The sequence below is a fragment of the Protomyctophum bolini genome (genome assembly GCF_963924005.1).
Source record: "Protomyctophum bolini genome assembly, chromosome: 16".
In the NCBI taxonomy this organism is placed as follows: Eukaryota; Metazoa; Chordata; class Actinopteri; order Myctophiformes; family Myctophidae; genus Protomyctophum; species Protomyctophum bolini.
The window spans coordinates 10,023,675-10,036,846 of NC_137877.1; positions in this window are offsets into that span (position 1 = coordinate 10,023,675).

Genomic DNA, 13,172 nt, shown 5'->3' on the forward strand with positions numbered 1-13,172 from the left:
CGTTTAGATGAAGCCTGCAGTTCCAGTGCCATAGAAACAAAAGTGTGTGCTCTCAGTCTAAAGCCACACCAGGGGAACCCCCCGTCAGTCCAGGCTTGTATTGTGTCAACAAGTGTTATTCCTGCATTGACTAGACGGCCTGTCAGTGGGAAAACACGCACGATCATCAGCAAGTCAATTTCCCTCATGGGCCGGTTGAACCTAATCGTATGCAATCGCGTCCCATGGGCCAACAAAAAAACACAACAGAAAGCGATCGTTAAGCCAGTCCCGGCCCGACAAAGACGAGGAGGGGTTGTCCTCAGCCAGCCAGAGTGACTCTTTCTGATGTTATTAACGGAGCAGAAATCAATGCTGGTTAACATGGGGCTGGATCAATGCACGTCACAGTCCACAGGACGGATGAATCATTTGGTCACCACCGGTGCATGGATGGGCCAGACGAAAATAATGAAAGTCAAAGGTGTGTGTGTGTGTGTGTGTGCGTGTGACGTGTGTGTGTGTGTGTGTGTGTGTGTGTGTGTGCACAGGTGCACAAGTGCAAGTAAATCTGCATGCATCTGCATACAAAAAAAAAGCGTCCTTTGGCTTTTGGCCTCGTCACCCGCTACCCCACCCCTCACAACCCCCCACAACCCCCCAGCTATAAGCCCAGCAGAGGACGCCTATATAAACTGGGCAGACATACCTGGTATTATACTGGCACTCTGTAACAACCTGCACAACTGCAGGATCACCATCTTCTTCTTTTGTGTCTCGTGGTCATTATTATGTCCAGCTCTGTGTCGTGGAGCCATGCCACCAACGCCCTGCATATCTGGTCCCCACTTGGGACCAGCGGCTGGCCTCTGAAGGTGGTCTACACACGGGGGACAGGTGGTGATTGTGTGGGTCAGCAGTTTGCTCAGACGACTCCCCGCACTCGCATGCTATGCGCTGTCGGCCATGCCAGGCCCCACTTCTTCATAGAGTAGTAGACGATTTGAAGAGTATATATAGGTGCTTCAACACTAGGGACCATTGTCAGCAGATCTGAAAGAGAGAGAGAGAGAGAGAGAGAGAGAGAGAGAGAGAGAGCGGGAGAAAGAGAAAAATAAGAAGAAAGAGGACACTCTCACTGTGGACTTTTATCAGTGTGAATGGTGTGCAGTGCACACTGCACAGTCACACACAATATCATTCAAACAGAAACACATCCAGACGTTTGCATGTACCGCATGTATATTCACTAGATGGCTATAGTCTGTGCTGCATGCCAATACATTGCCCTTTAAACTATCGAACAATTCATGAATTAATTAAATAGTAATCAATCTCATCTCATTAATCTCATCTCCCAGTTTATGCGTGTGGTTGCCGTGTCAGTGTGTCAGTTCATTCTAAGTCCCCCAACTGCAGCATTCAAAATAATAATAATAATAATAATAATACTAATAATAATGAATGCACTGCGTTGAAAAATAGCTCTATTTGCTTGTTTGCTCAATTTCATCTGCCCCGCGGTGCCGGGTCCCCAGACAAGCAAGTATAGAAAGGCATGCCGGAGGAATGTAATGGACACATTTTTAATGGACTGTTGCGCCTTTGCCGGAGAGGAGAGAGAGAGAGAGGGAGGGAGGGAGGGAGGGAGGGAGGAGAAAAGACAATTATTCACCCTGTCCGTTCTTCCGTGAAGACACATGACTGCGGAAAGCAGTTAGGAGAATATTTTTAATTGCATTTTACGTCGAGTCAAAACATCATTGGAGATGTCAGGGCTATGACTTCTACAGGGGGGGGGGGGGGGGGGGTGGGGGGGCAGTGAACTGTGGCATGGGTACGTGTGCGCACACTGGCATATACATGCACACACACACACACACACACACAAAATGTGCAATTGCAAAAATGTTACAGTAGCCTATACTAAAGGAAAAACTAAATAATATGAGGGTGGGGGGATATTCCTCTCAGGTCCAAAAGGCAGGGGCTCCTGAGAGTAAATTGAGATTCATCCTCATTGCATCGCTCGGATTGGGTCCGTATGGTGGTGAGTGACGTACGGCTGACATTACATCACCGAATAGGCTGCCTCGTGTGTGTGTCGGTGCATGCACACAGGTGTTTAATGCATGTCTGAGCCCAGCCACATCTATATCCGCATGCATTCACGTTCATGCCTTAACATAAATGTATTCAATGCATGTATCAATCAAGCATGTGATGTGTGCCGACGACGACATATACATTCTCAAGTTATAATATTCAGAGAGGCAAAGCATTGTGGGGGCCAGAGTAAAATCAGTTGTGTTAATTTAACCATTCGTAAGTCTGAGAGGGTACAAACTGTGAAGCAAATGGACCCGTAAAAGGTTCCGTTTCCTTACATTTTGCACCCTCTCAGAGTTAAATTGACTGTGTAGCTGCATCATCATAATCAGACTGACATGACATGATAGCGTGGGCCATTGGGCCGTGATGAGTCTGTTACATACTGTACTAAAGCCATCACCTTCACTCAGGTAAATTGCACTAAACGCTGGGGGGGGAAATCGCTCACAATACATTATATACGCTGCATTGCACAAAAACCCACCAATGCATTTATTTATTCTGCGGGATTCTCGACAAAAACAAACCAATTCCACCTGACAGAACAGTGGGCACATTTGTATAACACGGGAGTGTCGACTTGGTGCAGTCGACCCAGAAACGGAATCATGAATACTGTATACTACTATACAGTAAATAGTATACACAATGCACGTACAGTATGGATAAATTCAGACTGGTCAACATGGTGTCTTAGACTGAGGTGCGTTATAGACCAGGGCTATACCGACATTGGACATTGAGAATCCAGGGACTCCCAAAGCTTTTTAACAGAGTAGATACTCTGTTACTCTGAGAATCTAATACGGGCGTACGTGAGTGTGAGTGTGTGAGTGTGAGTGTGAGTGTGAGTGTGAGTGTGAGTGTGAGTGTGAGTGTGAGTGTGAGTGTGTGTGTGTGTGTGTGTGTGTGTGTGTGTGTGTGTGTAAGCGTGTATGTACAATGTACGTTTTATTATGAAGGCTCATTTATCTTGGGTTATACATTCATTCACTGAGGTGCTTGTTAACAGGGCTACGAGTGTGTGTGTGTGTGTGTGTGTGTGTGTGTGTGTGTGTGTGTGTGTGTGTGTAGCCTCGGGTGTTGATGCACAGTGACATCAGTCTATAGGAGCTTTCCTCACTACGGCTTGAATTGTATTCTCAACCTCAAACACAGAGTTTGTGTGTGTGTGTGTGTGTGTGTGTGTGTGTGTGTGTGTGTGTGTGTGTGTGTGTGTGTGTGTGTGTGTGTGCGTGTGCGTGTGTGTGCACGCTTGTATGTGTGTGTGTGCGAGCATGCTTGTATGTGTGTGTGTGTGTGTGTGTGTGTGAGTGAGTGAGTGAGTGAGAGAGAGAGACAGAGAGAAAGAGAGAGAATGTTTGAGTGTGCTGCCTTTTGATGAGTGTTCAACTATTCCCCTGAGATATGGATATGTGGTGAACTTGTCAGCAAAACATTCATGTATGCTTGTTTGTATACATGTATGTATGTATGTATGTATGTGTATATTAAATATACAGACGGGTGAAAAATAAACAAACAACAACAAAGTATAAGGTGTTGGGCCACCACGAGCCCAGGTGTTTTGACGGTGTAATGGCGGAGAGTGGGTAGGATTTGTTCAATTGGTTTAATACGTGGTGACAATGAAGGCTATATACCGCATATACACATATTTCAAATAACCTTCATACTCATCAAAGCATTTGCAGTGACCTCATGTATTATGGATCGGGGGTATATGGACATCCTGTTATGACCGCTCCTATCAGGATAGAAATGTTTCATCATGGGATATAAAGGTCATCTCATCACTCAGTGGACCCACCACCACCACCACCACCACCATCACACCATGCCCGGGAAAATGCCAAACAGAGAGACCCACTGAACCTGCTCAATGCAGGGGTCAATAATGAGAGTAATGTAGTGAGGCGTTTATGCACTGATTTGTGCATATAGCATCCCCTCGGTGTGTCGTCGTCGATGGTGCTGTTCTAGCTGACAGTCTGCTCACGTCCACTTCTGTTCCGTTTCTCCCTTCATATCACACTGTGCGGAGCATCGCACGGTCACTGAGTTTATGTTCAGACCACAATGCCTATACAGTATTTACTTGTCTTATAAGTTTAGTTCCTGTTGAAAAACACTATAGCCCAGTTGAGCTAAGTCTTTGGAGTTAAGCTCCTGCCACCCGTGACAAAATAAATAACCCCCCGGCCTTTATAGTCAAACTATAAATTATGCAAATCTCAGAGAGCACCCCCAAGGGAGTGCCGTGCCCGCGACATTAAGTCGTCGGATAGTCGGCCAGTCGTTCTCAAAAGTCCTTGAGAGGAATCCGTTGAACCACTTCTGATTCTGATTGGTCTGTGGGCGGGGCTGACCACACAGCCTTCCAATGGTAATCTGGTCCGTGTATGTAATGTCAAATTCAAGCCACTTCATTTCTCATCGTGATTTGTTGAGCACTATCCAATCAGTGATGACGTGCCAAATGCTAGACGGGCCAGACTGAGAAGCAAAGTGATTTCCCATTCTGACCTGAGATCAGATTCTAAAAATGACTTCTACATCCTGACAGTTTTCTGAAAAAGCTATGTTTCTATGTCAGTCGTTCTTCGATTTTTCAAAAATAGCAGATCTACAAGCTCATAATGCTAACACCAAAAGGGGTTTCCGCACAAAATGGGTTAAAAGTCTGGAGAGAATCAGTCTGGATTCCAGGCTAAAAGCAATTCTACTTTAGTAATAACTAACACACTAATCAAACATTTTACAAGTCATTACTTTCAAAACAATGCCTCATTTGCCTCTCATTCTCATCACCCATTGATCGTTTGTTAGAGTGAAACAAACAACGCCGACATTATCACAGTGCAGAGCAGTGCAGTCGGGGCACCATCAATTCTAAAGTTTGGAAGACGTGGGCGATAGTTGATGGTTTTCTCCAGCCACAACTCTATGAGGTGTTGCGCTGTATACAAAGCAGAACAAAGTTGTGACTGACGTTGCAGACACCGTTTTGGACATCCATTGTTTGTTGTGTTGAAACTGCAACCCTCAGCTCTGCATATAACGCCCAATTCACTCAACACACATACATGATGCATTGCAGCCTAATTTCTAACATGACGCTAATGCCGCGTTGCTTTAAAACCTTTTTTTTAGCTTGTATATCTGTACTTAAATAAAAAGTGTGTACAGGTGGCGCCTGCACAGTAGCTCCTTATGCTGTGTATATGTTGAGTTTGTCTACACGTGCACGGTAGGGCATTGAGCGGGAGCGCTTTATCATATAACACGCCTGTTCAATCATCAACGCATTGTGGCAAGCTTTCTATATGAGAACGCAAATGCACAAAAGTACGAGGACGACGACGATGATGATGATTATTCCCGGTCAAAGAGACAGATAACACAGACTCACAACCCAAAACCAACATACTGTACATCACATCTGCACTTTAAAAATGACTTATTTGCCTCAAAGTACTATGCAGCTGAAGGAGAATTTCGGGCTAGAAGGCTTTCTTACCTTTATTTGTATAGTTGTTACCATAAGCCCTCAATGGGGCGTCATGGGTTTAGTGCTAATTCGCTTATTTCCATCGATATAAGTAGTAAAGTGTGCCGCTGGGGTACTATTCCCATACAGAGGATATATAAAAAAGAAATGGATTTCCGAGCGATGGAAATAAGCGAATTAGCACTAAAACCCAACACCTCATTGAGGGCTTATGGTATAGGGGAAATAGCCAATGATGCATTTTTGCACCAAATAACACCTGGACCTCTTTGGTGAGGACGTAACAAACAACAAATAACGGTAAGAATGCCTTCCAGCCCGAAATTTTCCTCCTTTTAAGCAGGAAGTCCAAAAACTATATGAATAACAAATATCTACATGGGTATACATTTCCCTGAATGCTGCTTTAATAATCCTCCGTAAACATATTATGCCAAAAGAACCTATAACTGTGGTGTGTGTGTGGGCCAAATAAAAGCTTGAGCGGAGAGAGAGGGACCCGTATATCAGCTGCCAGAACGCTATAAAGTATAAAGTGATCCCTGAAGCCCCGGGAAAGTTCCATCTGATCCCACTGGAGGCCCCTGAGCTTATGGCAGCCTCTCCGGTGCAGGGTACAGTACAGAGGAGGCTGCTTTATCCCGTTTTGCGCGGGAACCCCTTTTGGTGTTATAGCATCATGTCATGCTTTAGCTATTTAAAAAATCACACCCGTGTGAACTGAGTGGTGCAATTCCCCCCCACCTCTCTCTCTCTCTCTCATTAGCAGGCAACAGAGCAGCCACTATCCCTCTCTCTGTTTCTGGCGCCCCCTACTGGTACTAATAAGTCATATACTCGTGCTCACACATTGGTGCATGAGACATAGGTAGACAGACACATAGGTAGACACGGACATTGCTGGTTGCAGGAGTGCTTGCACCACTCAAAAATCGAAGAACGACTGGCACAGAAACATAGCTTTTTCAGAAAACTGCCAGGATGTATAGAAGACATTTTGTAGAATCTGATCTCAGGTCAGAATGGGTTATGTGAGCTCATCACTCTCATCCCCCCCTATGATCCACAGCCCAAGGCCACATGATCTGTCTGGCCGCAGCCCTCCTCCTCGTCTCCTCCTCTCCACCCCCCCCCCCCCCCCCCCCCCCCCCCTCCCTTCTTCACACTATCCTCGCCTCGCCAGTCTTCATGAGTCACTCGACGTCCCACTTGACCACGTGAACCCTGTCTGTCACGATGGGAGCTGAACATCTGTAAAGAGATCCGCCAGGCGAACAGGTCTTTGAAAATGCGATTAATAATAGAGTTTTAAAAGACCTCGGGAGGAGGCGTGCCATTTATGGATATATAGCGGAAGAGATGGATGCTTAAGAGATGTGGCACAGCTCGACAGGTTGGACGAATGCGTCCGACCGGGAGTCGGATGACTCAAACGTTAGTCGGATAACAAATGTCATCGTCCCACATTATCGTCCCTCGACATCAATCTCCTATACTGAACCTGTAACTGTGACACAATTCCATTGTCAATCATATTCAGCATATTGCAATGAACACAAAGGCGGTTTGATATGTTTGTATGTGTGTGTGTGCTGAATGTGTGCGTGACAGCCGTGAAAAAGATGTCACGCAATTTTGATCGACTTCACCCCCTAGGAGGACACATGTCTATAAAGATGCTGATCCATGTCCTTAATAACAGTTTTTTCACACACACACACACACACACGCACACGCACACGCACACACACACACACACACACACACACACACACACACACACACACACACACACACACACACACACACACACACACACACAAAACGGTTGTCATTCTGAATACTGATCAATCACACAAAATAGCCAGGACTCAACAACACTATAACGGGGAATTCAGGTCAACAGTGAGAACAGAACTGACAGACAGTTAGAGAAGCTGAGGAGAGATTCCCCTGGCTTGGGAAATAACAGGAATATTCAAATTAATTCTGCTGGGGCTTCAAAGGAGACTGAGGAGGCTGAAAGTGAGTATTGGATTTGAGTGCCACGAATTAGCTTGTTAAGAACCATACCATGCATGCTTGCGCACACACCAGCAAATAAGGGCGCAGACAGATTCTATGCATGTGTGTGTGTAATCACACAAGAGCACACACACTTAACCAGTAAATAAACATGTGCATGCCTCTCCGCGCACATACAGTATAGGCACGCACGTCGCACGCACACACACACGCACGCATGCACACTCACACACACAAAACCATGGCCACAACGTGAAGAGGGATGGAGGCTCATTTGAAGCCAGCTTTACTGTGCAGTGTGCATGCATCATGCCTTCTGGGCAACGGATGCCAAAATCCACAGGGGATGCACACCATTAGCTCCTAATCAATATAAATGGACCCCCCTCTCTGCATGTTGTAGAGGCAGCGAGATACTTGCCAGAAAATCTCTCCTTATCAAAACCATGAGCTCGGTATACAGTATGTCAGAGTCCCAAATACGGTGTATACAAAGAGTTGATGATCGTGTGTCTGGTCGACCGCATGCTGCAGGCAGTGTTTTTTTTTGTTAACGGTGCAATGTGTGACTATATAGCATTGTGCTGAGAGAGACTGCTTGGAGACTCTGCACGAGTGTGATAATGAGAGTCCTGGTGGAGACTAGCGCTCCGCGCTTCAGTAGCTCCCCAAAGTCAGCACTTCTACTAAACACACATGGCATTGTCTGGAGCCTTCTCTCCACAGAGTCGTCTGTCGTCCCCGGCCGTACACAGCAGCAGCACAGCAGGGTAACATAGTTGGACTAAAAGCAGTTCTCGTCTCCACAGACAGACGACGCAGTTCAGGATTCACTGGACTTCAAGGAGATTACACGCTGGAGAGTGGCGGAGGGCAGCAATTAAAGCCGCCCTCTCTCTTACTCTCTCTCTCTCTCTCTCTCTCCACCTTTTTTTCTCCACCAGGCCGAAGGCATGGGGAGAGAGTATGTTTTGCACTCCGTCCGTCCGTCCGTCCGTCCGTCCGTCCGTGTCTGTCCGTCCATTACCAGCTAATCTCCGGCACCGTTTGCCCGATCCATGCCAAACTTTGCACAAACGGTGAACCCCTTGGCCCAAATTTTCCAGAACGGCCTGTTATAGCGCCACCAGGAGGCCCTGCAGCAAATCGTTAACACAGTATCTCTATATAGTTATGATGTGCTCAAGACGGATCTGTCCAATATTTCATATTCCATTGGCTATAACATAACATTGACGGTCAAAGTTTGCAGGACTGGCTTGTTTTTAAATAAAAAGCCTCAAAGGCTACTAGGCTACTAGGCTGAGGAATATATCCCACCCTTTTCACATTGGCCTGTTATAGCGCCACCAACAGGTGGATTTTTTGCACACATTTTTGTTACAAAATGCCTCAAATCGTCCAATTGCCATCAAAGGCATAAGAACAAATGACACCCTTTTCACATTGGCTAATAGAGGGTATGCGCGTGACATCATCATCATTATACCCGGAAGTTATGCGGGAACGCCTACCGAGTGGCAAAACAGAAAAGTCCTATCAGATTGTATTAAACAATGTTAAATGACGTTATACTCACTTTGCCACTCACTTTGCCACTCGATTTGCCATTGACTTTATGCATGCGCATACCCTATAGCGCCACCAGGAGGCCACAACCTGACCTGGCCTGGTGAAGACCTCTCTTCCTATACCTGTCCTTGCTGGCGTGAGCCCACACTCACACAACCCGCAGGTTACTATGGAAACTGTATTCTATTCCTCCCTCTATCCATCCCTGGACCTCCCAGACCACCCCACCCCCACACAGAGACACCACACACCTCTAGCTGGGCTCTGGAGCTCTGGTCCTATACCTGCTTCTCTCCTTTTGTTTTCTCTGTCAATGCAGAGACAATTTGGTACAGGGAATGGAGGTAGAAATGGAGAGAGAGAGAGAGAGAGAGAGAGAGAGAGAGAGAGAGAGAGAGAGAGAGAGAGAGAGAGAGAGAGAGAGAGAGAGAGAGAGAGCAGAGAGCAGAGGGACAGAGGTGAGCATTGAGACGTGGAGCGGGGAAAGATATGGAGTGATGGCTACAGTAGATAGACATTGTATGAGAGAAAGGAGAGAAGATTAAAAAAAAGGATCAGTAACCTCAAACTAAACTATATCCGACAATTAATAAATACAATCTTCCTTTTAATGTAAGATATTCATATTTTAAGCCCAGTCCAGAACCAAGCTGCAGTGAGACATTACACGCTATGAGATTGTATCTGCTGTTCAGAGTTTTTGAATAGCCAACATATAAATATGTGACTCTATATATTAACCCATTTAGCTGGGGACATCTTGGTACCCCGCCAAGGACCCCTGGGAGTCCCCGGACCCCCAGTTTGAGAACCAATAGTTGAAAGAACACGATGATATAAGTCAATTCATTTAGGAATAAACAACGTATGAGCATAACAAAGAACACCATATGAAATATAGGGTCAAATTTGTTCTAGTGAAGGGTGGAATAGTATAATGATTTAAACTTGTATTACTGCTATAGTGCTCAACTGCTCATATAATAAATCTATTAACACTCTGGTACATTTGAACACTCCATTTAGGCCTGTTGGTATGTATCTGTGTATGAATCAATCAACAATAAAAAGTGTTATCCTTGGAAAATTACTTATTATAATTAGAAAATTACATTTTACAGTATGGCATTGACACATAAAATCGTCACCCCACTGTCAGATATTGTTTAAGGGGACAAAACTCCCTTGGTTATGATGGAAATTGTGTTCTCGTTGTGTAGGAGTGAAGGATTTGGTTGCTTGCCCATCATCACATATAGGCAAGAACATATCAAAGAATATTTGATATTTAAGTGGGGAACGCACACACACGTGTGTGTGTGTGCGTGTATGTGTGTGTGTGTGTGTGTGTGTGTGTGTGTGTGTGTGTGTGTGTGTGTGTGTGTGTGTGTGTGTCTCCCCTTATCAATTTCAGTGTGTTCTAACCACTCTTTCCCTGTGCAGATGGTGGATGGTGTCAGGCTGCTTAGCGAGTGACGGCTTCCAGTGGCTCCACCTGAGGGGCTGCCACTCTTCATTGACACACTGAGAGAGGGCCATAGACACTGTGTGTGTGTGTGTGTGTGTGTGTGTGTGTGTGTGTGTGTGTGTGTGTGTGTGTGTGTGTGTGTGTGTGTGTGTGTGTGTGTGTGTGTATGAGATGATGAGAGAGATGGCAAGAGCAGTGGTTCCCAAATAGTGTGCCGTGACGTGAGACAAATCCAAGTGAGATTTTGTGACAACCACACATTATTATCGAAATGTGGTCCTATCCACGCACGGCTAGCAGACTGACCATGTGGTCCTATCCACGCACGGCTAGCAGACTGACCATGTGGTCCTATCCACGCACGGCTAGCAGACTGACCATGAAATGTGGTCCTATCCACGCACGGCTAGCAGACTGACCATGAAATGTGGTCCTATCCACGCAGGACTAGCAGACTGACCATGAAATGTGGTCCTATCCACGCACGGCTAGCAGACTGACCATGAAATGTGGTCCTATCCACGCACGGCTAGCAGACTGACCATGAAATGTGGTCCTATCCGCGCACGGCTAGCAGACTGACCATGAAATGTGGTCCTATCCACGCACGGCTAGCAGACTGACCATGAAATGTGGTCCTATCCACGCACGGCTAGCAGACTGACCATGAAATGTGGTCCTATCCACGCACGGCTAGCAGACTGACCATGAAATGTGGTCCTATCCACGCACGGCTAGCAGACTGACCATGAAATGTGGTCCTATCCACGCACGGCTAGCAGACTGACCATGAAATGTGGTCCTATCCACGCACGGCTAGCAGACTGACCATGAAATGTGGTCCTATCCGCGCACGGCTAGCAGACTGACCATGAAATGTGGTCCTATCCACGCACGGCTAGCAGACTGACCATGAAATGTGGTCCTATCCACGCACGGCTAGCAGACTGACCATGAAATGTGGTCCTATCCACGCACGGCTAGCAGACTGACCATGAAATGTGGTCCTATCCACGCACGGCTAGCAGACTGACCATGAAATGTGGTCCTATATCCACGCACGGCTAGCAGACTGACCATGAAATGTGGTCCTATATCCACGCACGGCTAGCAGACTGACCATGAAATGTGGTCCTATCCACGCACGGCTAGCAGACTGACCATGAAATGTGGTCCTATCCACGCACGGCTAGCAGACTGACCATGAAATGTGGTCCTATCCGCGCACGGCTAGCAGACTGACCATGAAATGTGGTCCTATCCGCGCACGGCTAGCAGACTGACCATGAAATGTGGTCCTATCCGCGCACGGCTAGCAGACTGACCATGAAATGTGGTCCTATCCGCGCACGGCTAGCAGACTGACCATGAAATGTGGTCCTATCCGCGCACGGCTAGCAGACTGACCATGAAATGTGGTCCTATCCGCGCACGGCTAGCAGACTGACCATGAAATGTGGTCCTATCCGCGCACGGCTAGCAGACTGACCATGAAATGTGGTCCTATCCGCGCACGGCTAGCAGACTGACCATGAAATGTGGTCCTATCCGCGCACGGCTAGCAGACTGACCATGAAATGTGGTCCTATCCGCGCACGGCTAGCAGACTGACCATGAAATGTGGTCCTATCCGCGCACGGCTAGCAGACTGACCATGAAATGTGGTCCTATCCGCGCACGGCTAGCAGACTGACCATGAAATGTGGTCCTATCCGCGCACGGCTAGCAGACTGACCATGAAATGTGGTCCTATCCGCGCACGGCTAGCAGACTGACCATGAAATGTGGTCCTATCCGCGCACGGCTAGCAGACTGACCATGAAATGTGGTCCTATCCGCGCACGGCTAGCAGACTGACCATGAAATGTGGTCCTATCCACGCACGGCTAGCAGACTGACCATGAAATGTGGTCCTATCCACGCACGGCTAGCAGACTGACCATGAAATGTGGTCCTATCCACGCACGGCTAGCAGACTGACCATGTCGGCTTTTCAACTTGTAGCACTGCGTGTGTACTACTGCGTTTGTACCCACCCAATAATTACCGGTAATTAATAAAAGACTTGGAGTCAGATAGTGTGCTCTAGTTTCATATCCATTTGAAAGTTCTTCAGAAAACATGTTTTAAGTAAATCATCGCCACTTTTACATGAGCAAAACCTGGACTGAAAATATGAAAACTTCCTTTGGGAACAGCTGATGTTTGGGAAGCACAAACGTATGGGGCACACAATTGACAGGTGGTAATTGATCACACCACCTATTTTTATGTGGCCCCATACATTTTTGCTTCCTAAAAGGAAGTTTTGATATGTTCAGTCCTGCACTCATTCCGGGCCGCTCGGACGGAGAGAATGTCGTCCGTATTACACTAAATATACGTTTTCTGCCAGAACCTTCAAATGAATATGAAACTTGTCCCCAAAACGACTCCAAGCCGTAGGAATTAATTATTGGGTGAGTGCACACACAGTGCCTCAAAAAGGTTAATGTCAAAGCCCTG